We start from the raw sequence: 13,155 nt of genomic DNA, 5'->3' as shown, positions 1-13,155 counted from the left end.
TGATAGGAAGTAGATTGGTGGTTGCCTGGTGAGCAGGGATGGGGGCGGGTAGGGAGAGGGAGAGATTACAAAGGGATATAAGGAAATTTTGGGATGGATGAATATATTCAGAATCTTGATTGTGCTTATAGTTTCACGGGTGTCAGAACTTATCAAAATGTACATTTTAAATATGCACAGTTTATTATTTGTCAATTATACCTCAATAAAAGTGAGCGGAAAAACCTGCAGAAGCATTCTTCACTTAATTTTCATGTGTCTAATCCAGTTGATGGTTTCTGCCTGTTCTACCTCTGTGTCTCTTACAGTTACATACTCTTCATACTTTGTGCCATTTTCATACTATAGGTTTTTATTATCTCTTTCTTAGTCTGTGTTTGTAAATTCCTAAAGTGGTCTTCTGCTTCTCTTCTTCCTCCCTTTCTTCTACCCTGAAAAGTTCACACACCACTACTAGAATTTTCTTATTAAAACACATCTGTTCATGTCCTTCTTCTGCTCAGGATTTGTCACTCTCATTTTCTACAGAAGAAACTTCAGACTCCTTGTGATATGCAATACTAACCATGATCTCTGACCCCATTCTACTTTTCCAGTCTTACTGTACTTCCACTACTCTATTTCATGAACTCAATGTTCCAGCCGAATTTAGCTATCATTTTCCCCCATTGCAGAAGTTGCTCCTTTCATCTGTTTGTCCTTCTACTTATAGTGCCTTCTCTAACCTCTTACTTCTTCCACGGAGGAAAGGTGAAGCAAAGCATTTAAAATTTTAAAGCAACTGTATTTTTATCCTTTTTGATATTTTGTTGAGCTAACTGGGAATAGAAATTCAATCTTGTTTGTTAGTTACAGGCTATACAGTAAGCAGTTATGCTCAATTCTCAGTATTATGCTCAATATTATCATTCCACTGGCCCTTCCAGTTTCTGCCATCACACACTTCCTGCCTTGATTTGCCTTCCTATCCAGTTTGGATTCTAGGGCCATCATTACATTCACCTACCACAAACATGTCCTTTATTCCCCCAGTAATTTTATTGAGATAATTATGGTTTATAACAGTTTGTAATTTCAGGTGTACATTATTATCTATCAATTTCTTAATAGACTTCATTGTACTCACCACCAGTACTCTAATTTTTGTCCATCACTGTACATATACACCTTTACCCCTTTCCCAAACCTGCCAACCCCCTTCCCCTCTGGTAACCACTAATGTATTCTCTTTATCCATGTATTTGTTATCTTCCACGTATGAGTGAAATCATGCAGCATTTGTCTTTCTCTGTCTGGCTTGTTTCGCTTAACATCATACCCTCAAGATCCATCAGTCTTGCTGAAAATGGGAAGATTTTTGTCTTTCTTTATGGCTGAGTAGTATTCCATCATATACATACACCACATCTTCTTTATCCATTCAGCTGTAGAAGGGCATTTGGGTTGCTTCCACATCTTGGCTATTGTGAATAATGCTGCAGTGAACATAGTGGTGCATAAATCTCTTTGGATCATTGATTTCAAGTTCTTTGGATAAATACAGAGTAGTGGAATAGCTGGATCTTATGGTATTTCTATTTTTAATATTTTGAGACTCTCCATACTGTTTTCCGTAGTGGCTGCACCAGTTTGCATTCTCACCAGCAGTGTATGAGGGTTCCTTTTCTCCACATCCTTTCCAACAGTTGTTGTTTTTTGTCTTGGTAATAAAAGCTATTCTGACCAGTGTAAGGTGATATCTGTAGTTTTAATTTGCATTTCCCTAATAATTAGTGACATTGAACATCGTTTCATGTACCTCTTGGCCATCTGTATATCTTCTTTGGAAAAATGTTCATAGCCTCTGCCCATATTTTGATACGGTTGTTTTTTTGTTGTTGAATTGTATGAGTTCTTTACATATTTTGGAGATTAACCCCTTGCTGGATATATGATTTGCAAAAATTTTCTCCCAGATGGTGGGTTGCCTTTTCGTTTTATTCCTGGTTTCCTTTGCCTGGCAGAAGCTCTTTAGTCTGATTAAGTCCCTTTTGTTTATTTTTTCTTTTGTTTCCCTTGCCCAAGTAGACATGATATTTGAAAAGATCCTTCTAAGACCGATGTCAAAGAGAGTACCGCCCATGTTTTCTTCTAGGTGTTTTATGGTTTCAGGTCTTACCTTCAAGATTTTAATCCATTTGAGTTAATTTTTGTGTATGGTGCAGGATAATGGTCTATTTTTATTCTTTTGCATGTGGCTATCCACTTTGCCCAACACCATTTATTGAAGAGATTTTCCTGTCTCCATTGTATGTTCTTAGCTCCTTTGTCAAACATTAACTGTCCATAGATGTATGGTTTTATTTCAGGGCTTTCAGTTCTGTTCCATTGATCTGTGTGTCTGTTTTTGTGCCAGTACAATGCTATTTTGATTATTATAGCTTTGTAGTATGTTTTGAAGTCAGGGATTCTGATGCTTCCAGCTTTGTTCTTTTTTCTCAGGATTACTTTACCAATTCGGGGTCTTTGGTTGCCTCATATAAATTTTAGGATTCTTTGTTCTATTTCTGTGAAGAATGTCATTGGGATTCTGATTGGGATAGCAATGAATCTGTAGATTGCTTTAGGTAATACAGACATTTTACCTATGTTGATTCTTCCGACCCATGAGTACAGGATATTTTTCCACTACTTTATGTCTTCTTCAATTTCTTTCAATAATGTCTTAGAGTTTTCAGTATATAGGTCTTTCACCTCTTTGGTCAAGTTTATTCCTAGATATTTTATTCTTTTTGCTACAGTTGGAAATGGGGTTATATTTTTGATTTCTCTTTCTGCTAGTTTGTTGTTAGTGTATAGAAATGCAACTGATGTTTGTATGTTGATTTTGTACCCTGCAACTTTGCTGTCATTGTTGATTATTTCTAATAGCTTTCTGATGGATTCTTTGGGCTTTTCTATGTATAGAGTCATGTGCAAACAGTGAGAGTTTCACTTCCTTCTTTCCAACATGGATTCCACTTATTTCTTTTTCTTGCCTAATTACTCTGGCCAAAACCTCCCATACTATGTTGAATAAGAGTGGTGAGAGTGGGCACCCTTGTCTTGTTCATCTTCTCAGAGGGATGACTTTCAGTTTTTCACCATTAAGTATGATGTTGGCTGTGGGTTTGTCATATATGGCCTTTATTGTGTTGAGGTACTTTCCTTCTACACTCATTTTATTGAGTGTTTTTATCACAAATGGATGTTGGATCTTGTCAAATGCTTTCTCTGCATCTACTGAGATTATCATGTGATTCTTATTACTGATTTTGTTAATATGGTGTATCACATTGATTGATTTACAGATGTTGAACCATCCCTGTGTCACCAGTATAAATCCCACTTGATCGTGGTGTATGATCCTTTTAATGTATTGCTGTATTCGGTTTGCCAATGTTTTGTTGAGGGTTTCTGAATCTATGTTCATCAGCAATATTGCCCTGTAATTTTCCTTCTTTGTGTTGTCTTTGTCTGGTTTTGGTATCAGGGTAATTTTGGCCTCATAGAATGTGTTAGGAAGTGTTCCATCTTCTTCAATGTTTTGGAATAGTTTGAGAAGGATAGGTATTAAATCTTTGAATACTTGATAGAATTCTCCAGAGAAGCCAACTGATCCTGGACTTTTGTTTTTTGGGGAGGTTTTTGATTACTGTTTCAATCTCTTTACTTGTGATTGGTCTATTCAGGTTATCTATTTCTTCGTTTTGGGATGTTGTGTGAGTCTAAGAATTTATCCATTTCTTCTAGGTTATCCAATTTGTGGGCAAATAGTTTTTCAGACTATTCTCTTATAATCCTTCGTATTTCTGCAGTACTTGTTGTAATTTCTTCTCTTTCATTTCTAATTTTATTTATTCGAGGCTTCTCTCTTTTTTTCGTGGTGAGTCTGGCTAAGAGTTTGTCAATTTTATTTATCTTCTCAAAGAACCAGCTCTTAGTTTCACTCATCCTTTCTATTGTTCTTGTAGTCTCTATTTATTTATTTCTGCTCTGATTTTTATTATTTCCCTCCTTCTACTGACTTTTGACTTTGTTCTTCTTTTTCTAGTTCTGTTAGGTGCATTTTAATATTACTTACTTGAGATTTTTCTTGTTTGTTGAAGTGCGCCTGTATTTCTATGAATTTCCCTCTTAGAATCACTTTTGTTGCATCCCCGAAGAGTTCATGTGTTGTATTTTCATTTTCGTTTGTGTCCCAGTATTTTTTTATTTCTTCTTTGATTTCTTCATCAAACTAATGGTTGTTCCATAGCATATTGTTTGGCCTCCACATATTTCTGATTTTCCCAGTTTTTTTCATGTAGTTGATTTCTAATTTCATAGCATTGTGGTTGGAAAAGATGCTTGAGATGATTTTACTTTCTGAAATTTATTGAGGCTTCCCTTGTTTCCAAGTGTATGGTCTGTCTTTGAGAGTGATCCATGTGCACATGAGAAGAATGTGCATTCCGCCGTTTTTGGATGGAACGCTGTGTATATATCTATATTAAGTCCATCTCATCAAATGTTTCGTTTAAATCTATTATTTCCTTGTTGACTTTCTGTCTTCATGATCTGTCCATTGATATAAGTGGGGTGTTGAGGTCCCCTACTATTAGCGTGTTGCTGTTAATTTCTCCCTTTAGGTCTGTTAATAGTTGCTTATGTACTTTGGTGCCCCTGTGTTAGGTACATATATATTAATAAGTGTTATGTCCTCTAGGTGGAATGTCCCTTTTATCATTTATACTGCCCCTTTTTTTCTCTCATTATCTTTTTTAACTCGGTCTGCTTTGTCTCATGTAAGTATGGTCACACCTGCTTTCTTTGTTTGTTGTTAGCTTGGAGTATCATCTTCCCTCCCTTCACTCTGAGCCTGTGTTTGTCTTCAGAGCTGAGATGTGTTTCCTGGAGGCAGCATTTTGTTGAGTCTTGTTTTTTAATCCATGCAGTTACTCTGTGTCTTTTGATTGGAGAATTCAATCCATTTACATTTAGAGTGATTATTGGTATATGAGGGCTCAGTGCTGCCATTTTAGCTCTTGTTTTCTGGTTGTTTTATGTTTCCATTGTTTCTCTTCCTTTGTATTTCTGACTACCATTTCTTTTGGGGGGTTTTCTGGGGAGGTTTTCTCACTTTTCTCTCTTTTTGTGAATTGTGGCTGTGCTCTGCTTTTTTATTTAGTGGTTACCATGAGGTTTGTATAAAAGATTTCGTGGATGAAATAGTCCATTTTCTCACAGCTTTTTGTCTCCATTAACTTAAGCAGGTTGCATCCCTTTCCTCTTCCCCTTGTGAGTTATTGTTGTTACAAATTATTCTGTTTTTAATGTTGTGAGTTTGTGACTAAGTTGAAGTGTTTATAGTTACTTTTGATGCTTTCCTTCCCTTTATCTTTTAGGTTATAATTGAGTTTTTGCTTCCCTGTTCTGATAGAGAGCTGCAGGTTTCTGATCATGTCTGTCTATTTATCTCCTTGCTCAAAATTTGGTAGACCTTTGCCTTGTTGTTTCTGGTGTGAGGGCATCCTTGATCATTTCTTGTAAGGGAGTTCTAGTGGTGATGAACTCCCTCAGCTTTTGTTTATCTGGGAAGCCTTGTATTTCTCCATCATATCTGAAGAATGGTTTCACTAGAATGGAGTATTTTTGGCTGAAAGTTTTTGTCTTTCAGTATTTTGAACATATCATTCCATTCTCTCCTAGCCTGTAGGGTTTCTGCCAAGAAATCCACTGAAAGCCTGATAGAGATTCCTATGTAGGTTATTTTCTTCTGCCTTGCTGCTCTTAATATTTTTTCTTTGTCATTGACTCTTGCCAGTTTTACTATTATATGCTTTGGAGAAGGTCTTTTAGCACTGATGTAATTGGGTGTTCTATTAGCTTCATGTATTTGTAAATCCAGTTAATTCTCCAGGTTTGGGAAAATCTCAGCTACTATTTGTTGGAACAAGCTCTCTGCTCCTTTCTCCTGCTCTTCTCCCTCTGGAATACCTATAGTCCTTATGTTGCTTTTCTTAATTGAGTCATATATTTCTTGAAGAATTCCTTCATTTTTTAAAAATCTTAGTTCTGTCTCCTTCTCCAACTGTAGCATTTCTATTATTTTCATCCTCTAAATCACTAATTCTTTCCTCCAAAACGTCGGCTCTATTTCTTAAGGATTCTAGATTATTTTTTATTTCATTAATTATTTTTCATATCTAGAATTTCTGCTTGATTGTTTTGTTTTGCTTTGAGGAAGATTAGCCCTCAGCTAACATCTGCTGCCAATCCTCATCTTTTTATTGAGGAAAACTGGCCCTGAACTAACATCTGTGCCTATCTTCCTCTACGTTATATGTGGGATGCTTGCCACAGCATGACTTGACAACTGGTGCATAGGTCTGCACCCAGGATCCAAACTGGAGAACCCCTGCTTGCTGAAATGGAATGTGCAAATTTACCCACTGTGCCACCACCCTGGCCCCTCTGCTTGATTGTTTTTCGTAATTTCAGTCTCTTTGGTGAAGTATTCCTTCTTCTCTTCAATTTTATTCCTGAGCTCATTGAACTGTCTGTGTTCTCTTGTAGCTTGTTGAGTGTGTTTATGATAGCTATTTTGAATTCTCTGTCATTTAGATTGTAAATTTCTGTGCCCCCAGGGTTGATTTCTGGTGAATTGTCCTTTTCCTTCTGGTCTGAATTGTTGCTGTAGTTTCTCATGGTGTTTGATAAAATAACATTATTTTGTTGGTGCATTTGTTGTAGTATTAGGTTGCAGGTTTCACCTGCTACCACTAGGGGGAAGCAGGGGCTGAGTTTCTGGTACCACAATGTCTGCTGAAAGTTGTAGGGGTACTATCGGCACTTGCAATGGCCTGGAGAGCATCCAGGTGCACGTGTCAACTGTTTGGTGGGTGTGACTTCCTCACCGTGACTGAGCCAGGGCCACTCCTTGGGGCTGCAGGGACACAGTGGGCTCCCCTCCGCCCCCACTGGGAAAGTGGTTACTAGGGGGCTAAGGGCTGCCTCCGCCTCTTCCTGCAGTCGCGCCAGGGCATGTTCCCACTTTTGGGGTTTGGCAGTACTCTTGGCGCTTGCATGGGCCTGGGAGTGCCTTCGCCTCAGTGTGTAGATCTACCGCTGCCCATGCTTGAGGTCTCACTGGCCACTGTGCTTGGTGGACAGGGGTTCCTCATGGGGACCAAGCCAGGGCCACTCCTTGGGGCCACAGAGGCATGGTGGGCTCCTCCCTACCCCCTGCTGGGAAAGTGATCATGAGTGGGCTAAGGGTTACCACAGCCTCTTCCTACAGTTTCCCTGGAGCATGTCCCACTTTTGGGACACTCCTGCCAGGCTGGAAAGTGTTCACGTCCATGCACAGGGCTGCGTGGGGAGGTCAGAGAGTGCTCATCCATCTCCACCACTTCCCTGAGGGCCAGTCAATCCACCCTCAGATGTATAGCTGCATGTGTCTCTCAGGTGTCCTGTTGTGCTGTGTGAGCTTCGTTCATTGGTCGATGTGTATCCATTTAGTTGTAGTTCAAATGGGGAGAGACATAGGGAACAGCTCACTCCCCCATGTTGCTGATGTTACTCCGCAAATATATACTTAAACCCTTTATTCCTGTTTGTGGCTCTTGTATCACAAGATGTGTCTGTTTGGCTTAATGCAAAAATGGATATTTCATTGCTTCTCTTACTTAAACTTTCATCACTATTTGATTTCTCTTTTCCCAACACTTTCTTCTCTTGATAGATGTGACACAACACTGTGAAGAGTTCCCTCACCTTCTCAGTCTTCTTTTACAGTGCATCCTCCTCTACTATACTTCTGAAAGTCTGTGGTTGGACTACCTTCTCATTCTATGATTTTGTCCTAGACTATCTTATTCACTCTTTCAGCTTTGTACCATATATATGTTCAGCTCCCAAATTGATATCCTGATCCCTGACCTTATTTCTGAGTCTTAAACCTGTATATTCTACTGCAAGAGTAATATTTTTAAAGGTGGAAATTAGGGAGCTGACATTTAAGGTTTAGAACCTTAACTAATAAGGCAGAGAAACCAGAAGCAATATGGTGTTTTGTGGGGAGCTAAAGAGGAGATTCATAATGCCTGGCGCTGTGGCCGGCTGGTTAAAGTTCCACACTCTCAGCTTTGGCTGCCTGTCTTTGCTGGTTCAGATTCTGGGCACGGACCTACTCCACTCATCAGCCATGCTGTGGAGGTGTGTCCCACATACAAAAAAATCAAGGAGGATTGGCACAGATGTTAGCTCAGGGCTAATCTTCCTCAATGAAAAAAAAAGGAGGGATGGCAATGAGTGTTAGCTTGGGGTGAATCTTCCTCAGCAGAAAAAATAAATAACAAAATAAAAATAAAGGATAGTATGGAGAAGGGGAGACATAAATAGGAATATCTTAGAGAATCCAATGCAGGAATTATTAGGCCACATATGAATGGAGGCAAGAACTGGGAACTAAGAAATTGAAGGAATTTGCTTCCAGTTTTTGTTTCTTTCAGTGCAGAAGCAGCTACTGCTTCTTTGTTTTATCCTCCTCTTTTTTTTGAAAAATAATATTTCCTAGTTCTAGCAACTCAATAGCGATAATCAAAGATTCTAACCTAGTTCCAAAGTCTTAGGAGATAGAATAATTGACTCATTAACTTGTGGTCTGATCAGCTGTGCTGGGGTGGTGTTGGCAGGGGCATGGAGGTCGAACTGGACAGAGCCCCAAAGAGAAGTGCATTCTCTGAGAAAGTCTGGGGAGTAGGGAAACAATAATTGGCATTTCTAGGTGGGAAACTCTGGATTTGTCTTGGTTTGAATCTCCTCAGTGATGTGCTTTTCCTCCAGCAGTACGAAGGCATGCAAGTAGAGAAGTATATTGACTTAGTTGGGGGTTTCCTGGATTAGTTTGGCAGAAGGTTACTATTGCAAGGAAATTAAGGGTACTGATCATTTTAAAAGTTTCAGTAATCCATCACAGGGTTCATACTGGGTATCATAAAAAGAGATTGGAAGGGGGATAGGTACCCTGGGGGGAAATAAAGAAAGGAAGGGGATGCAATGACTCTGAATTTGAAATTCACTTGTCGTGAAATATCAACACTAGAGATCTGGAAGGATGGGAAATTGTAGTCAGAAAATGAAAAATTGGAAACTCTCTAAGGCCAAATAATTCCAGTTAATGAAAAAATCTCTCTCTGTTGGAGTGAGAACAGTACTTTACTAAGCTGAATAAAAAGATACTTCGTTGTGCTGATAGCCCTGGAGTTTCACTAGCCATAAATGAAATAAATAAACTGTTAGAATAGGAACTTTTTAAAAAACTCAGTGAGGAGCACCTTATTGTTATGTCGAAACTCCTTTTTAGATTTTGATTGGTTGTCTCAGAGAAACCATAGCTAGGACTGGGCTCCCTTGTTAAGCAGTGATTTCTTCCCTTTCCCACTGTTACCGAAGCACCAGGCTTGTTTTCCTGCAGTGGTTTCTTATCTAACATTCCCTCTAAGTTGTACCAAAATATTTCTCAGTACAGTCACTTTTGTAGCCAAACCTATTTTCTTTATAGTTTGCGTGTATCCTCAAGGTAGAAGATCAGAAGGATCAGACTGCAGTCTGTTCCCTTTAGATCTCTCCTGTTTCTCTTACAGGCAGAGAGAGAGCCATATGCTTGTCAAACTGCTGGAAGCTTATTCCCAGGAGCCATTAGAGGTAGGACAGGCACAGGACACAGTGCATAGATATAGATGAGTGGTGAGCTGGAGCCAGTTGTGAAATTTCATGGTACAGTTGTTACACACAGCCATTATTAAAAATTAAAGTATATAAATTCACAATTGAGTGAATTGAATTAAAATCAAAGATAATAAACACTTAGAACTTTTTAAATAATTATTTTACCGTTATCTATGCTTATGTACTGTGTTGTATAAATATTACGTGACAGGCGACTCACCATCTCTTTTCAACTCTCTATTGAGTTGTGTCATGTTGGTGCCTGGAAACCAGTGATGGTGGACCTATTTACACCATGGACACTGGCAAACATAAATCAAGGCCTTTCCCCTGAAGAGCCAGTTGTTACACATTACCCAACACATTGTGGGATGTAATAGCATCTTTGGCTTTTTCTCAGTTTATCTCAAAGACTTGTGGGAAGAGTACCAAATTGAAGATTCTCTCTTCCTGTAAGCCCATCCCTAAGTGTTCCAGCCTTATCTTTACATTGTTCTTTTCCTTCTGTTACTATGTTTTTATTACCTACTCCTTTACCCCTGAGGGCCCTAGATGCTGGTCTTTTCTCTGTCTTCCATCTTCTTCCTAGAGTTGAATGTCATTTTGACCCCTGCCAATATACCCAATTCCCCTCACCCTTCCCAGCCATATAAATTAAAACGTTAGAAATTGCTGCCACTGCAGAAAAAAATAATATATGAATCAGGACGATATAGTTCATAGATCATATTGAGAGTTCCAGTAACTTTTAATTGACATTTTGAGTTTATCAGGATTGTTTATATTTGGTAAATATTACATTAAGTATGCATCAGAAAAGTATAAATATGCATTAACTATATTTTTACAGTTAGTTACATTTTGTGTATATTTTCAACAAAACACAGGTTCATTTTTTTGTGGAAATTGTATAATCAAGAAATAGAATCTGTTTGCCTTTCACAAATTTATGGAATCAACTCTTAAATAAAAGACCCCTTAACAGTTAGGAGTACTTTTGCCTTCAAGAAACAGAAAAGTGGACAGAGAAGGTTACTGCTTGCTACTGTTGAGTCTGTGGCTTAATGATGTCAGGCAGAAGTCTCTAAGATTCTCCTTGCCTTTCTTTTGAGGTTGAATATGGCTACTGCAGATCAATCTTGATAACTGGCGTTCACAGCAGACAGAAGAGACTGAGTGGTAGCAGTAGAGCTGCATTTCCGTGTGCTGTGGCCACACCTGGATGCTAGGAGTCGGGGAAACTGAATATTTAGTGTAGCTAACATTTAGTAGTATTACACTTTATAATAAAGGGAGACAAGTGAGCAGGAATTGGAGTTAGGCATTAGATGAACCTACTATAGACCTTGCCGTAGTACGCAAGAGCATTTCTCCCATCTACCTAAACCTAATGTATTGAGACAAATTTAAAAGGTGAAAATGTAACTAATATGTATGATATAGTTCCCCAAAGAGGTTCGTTAAGCTTTGTTCAGTCTTTGTGAAGAAGTGACGGAAAACTGGTTCTTATCTGCTGAAAGATATTCAAGTTTGGAAATTAGGCTGGCTGCTTTCACACGAAGTATTGAAATTGCTAATGTTATCCCCATTTTTACAATTTAAGAAACTGAGACAGATGTTAAGCAATTTTGTCTAGATCATAAAGCCTAGTAAATGGGTGAGCCAAGTTTAGAACCTGGTCTTTTTTTCTATAGCAAATTGCAGAAAATGTTTAAATTGAGATGAATTAGAACTTTATGGAAAGAATGATATTTGATAGTGAGGAAACTTAAGTATACACGTGCAAAAGATGCTAAGTAGTAGGCATCATATCCATGTAATGGAGGAGCTGGAGCCCTCTAGGTCTCTAGCAGCCAACATACTGGGATAATAATAGGTAACATTTTACGGTGCTTATCATAAGCATTTTGCTTATATTGATCCATTTAATTCTCATAAGAACCTTTATGAGCTAGGTAGTATTATTTTGTTTAGAAGAAGAAATGGAAACAGAGAGGCTAGGTTACAAACCTCATCTAGGATGTGGCAGACCTAGGATTGAACCCAGGCGCTCTACTCTTGAGGCCACACTGTTAACCAATACACCATATACCCTCTCATAAGAACTGATTTGTGTAAGAGAGAATGAGCAGGACTTTTCAAGTTGATTCTTACCTGGCTCTAACCAATCTTAGAAGAATTTCTATTTGTTCAGTAAAATAGGACGTTGAGTAAAATATGGCATGGAATTTCACCCATAAAACAAATACTTAAAGTATCATTTTGCAAAGCAGTGCATATGGACTTTAAGAATCCCAAATTCAGATCTTCCAAACAAAACTGATAATTTTTAATAACCCCTTTTCAGCTCATGATAACTGGTTACATCTTCATACTTTTGAGAAATACCATAGAATATCGATCCAGAAATTGAAATAAGAATGCAGCAAATGAGTATGTGAAAATAATCCCACACAGATGGAATTGTGCAGCTCAGAACTTCAAGATGAATCACACTCTTGGAAGACCATTCCATTCTTCCCCAGAGTCTGTCAACAGAGGGATGTACAAAGTGATGTAGTTTTCATGTTTCTGCTTTAACATCTGCTACATGGCAGCTCGATTATATTCCTATCTAAGAAAACATCTATAAATATTGGTAAAGATTTCCTTTTTACTTTTGTTTCCAAGCTGTTTATCTCTGTATTTATTCCATTAGCTACACAGTATCTCTGGGTGATCTGGAGTTCAGAATTTTCCAGCACATCTTCTTAGGATTCTTCCTAATGCCACGAGCAATTCTGCTACCAGGTCACAGTGGTGTGTTTTTCAAAGCTAGAGTCTGTCACCACTGCTGAGATTGGCTGTTTTCTTCTTTCTTGCTTTCCTACTTATCCACACGCTACTAGCTCTTTAACAACAGTAAATATGAGGATTTTAAATGAGCAGTTGTTTCACCAATTTCTTTTAGTTTTGTTATTTTTCACGAAACCTGTGGGAAAATGAAGAGAAAATTCACAAAAAATTTGCATGTGGCTTAGTGTTGATTTTTAAAAAATCATAGAGAAGATAATAAATATAAAAATTGGCAGTGGGGATGTCAACACAACTAGATTGAAATTCAGCAAAGTAAGTTAAGTGATAAAAATTATATCTACTGCATGCATAGCTTGGTATCAGACTAAATATTTTAATTGGTGTAAAAAGTTTGGGAAATTAAAAGCTAAAACTCAAAAAGCAAGCTTAGATATTTGGACAAATAAAACACATAACTCTATACACCATAGCAACAGATTGTCTTATTATTTGTTTGTGTAATTGGCATCATCTGTTATTTAGAGTCTTGGAATAACAGAATCATTTGGGAGGGACTATAGAGCACATTACTGGAATTGAATTGGCAGTGTTCACACGCTGGTCTGTTCTTGGTGTAGAATCCTCTCT

The 13,155-nt window shown here is 38.1% G+C and overlaps 1 protein-coding gene across 8 annotated transcripts in view; it reads left to right on the top strand.

Annotated features, from left to right (window-relative positions):
* The window catches only part of ARHGAP32 (Rho GTPase activating protein 32), a 320,124-nt gene that overhangs the window by 239,956 nt on the left and 67,013 nt on the right, over window positions 1-13,155 (top strand). The gene's annotated exons all lie outside the window — the stretch shown is intronic.

This window comes from Equus caballus, chromosome 7, assembly GCF_041296265.1.
Source record: "Equus caballus isolate H_3958 breed thoroughbred chromosome 7, TB-T2T, whole genome shotgun sequence".
Taxonomy (NCBI): Eukaryota; Metazoa; Chordata; class Mammalia; order Perissodactyla; family Equidae; genus Equus; species Equus caballus.
Note: the sequence above shows the minus strand (reverse complement) of the source record. Positions and strands in the feature narration are given on the sequence as shown.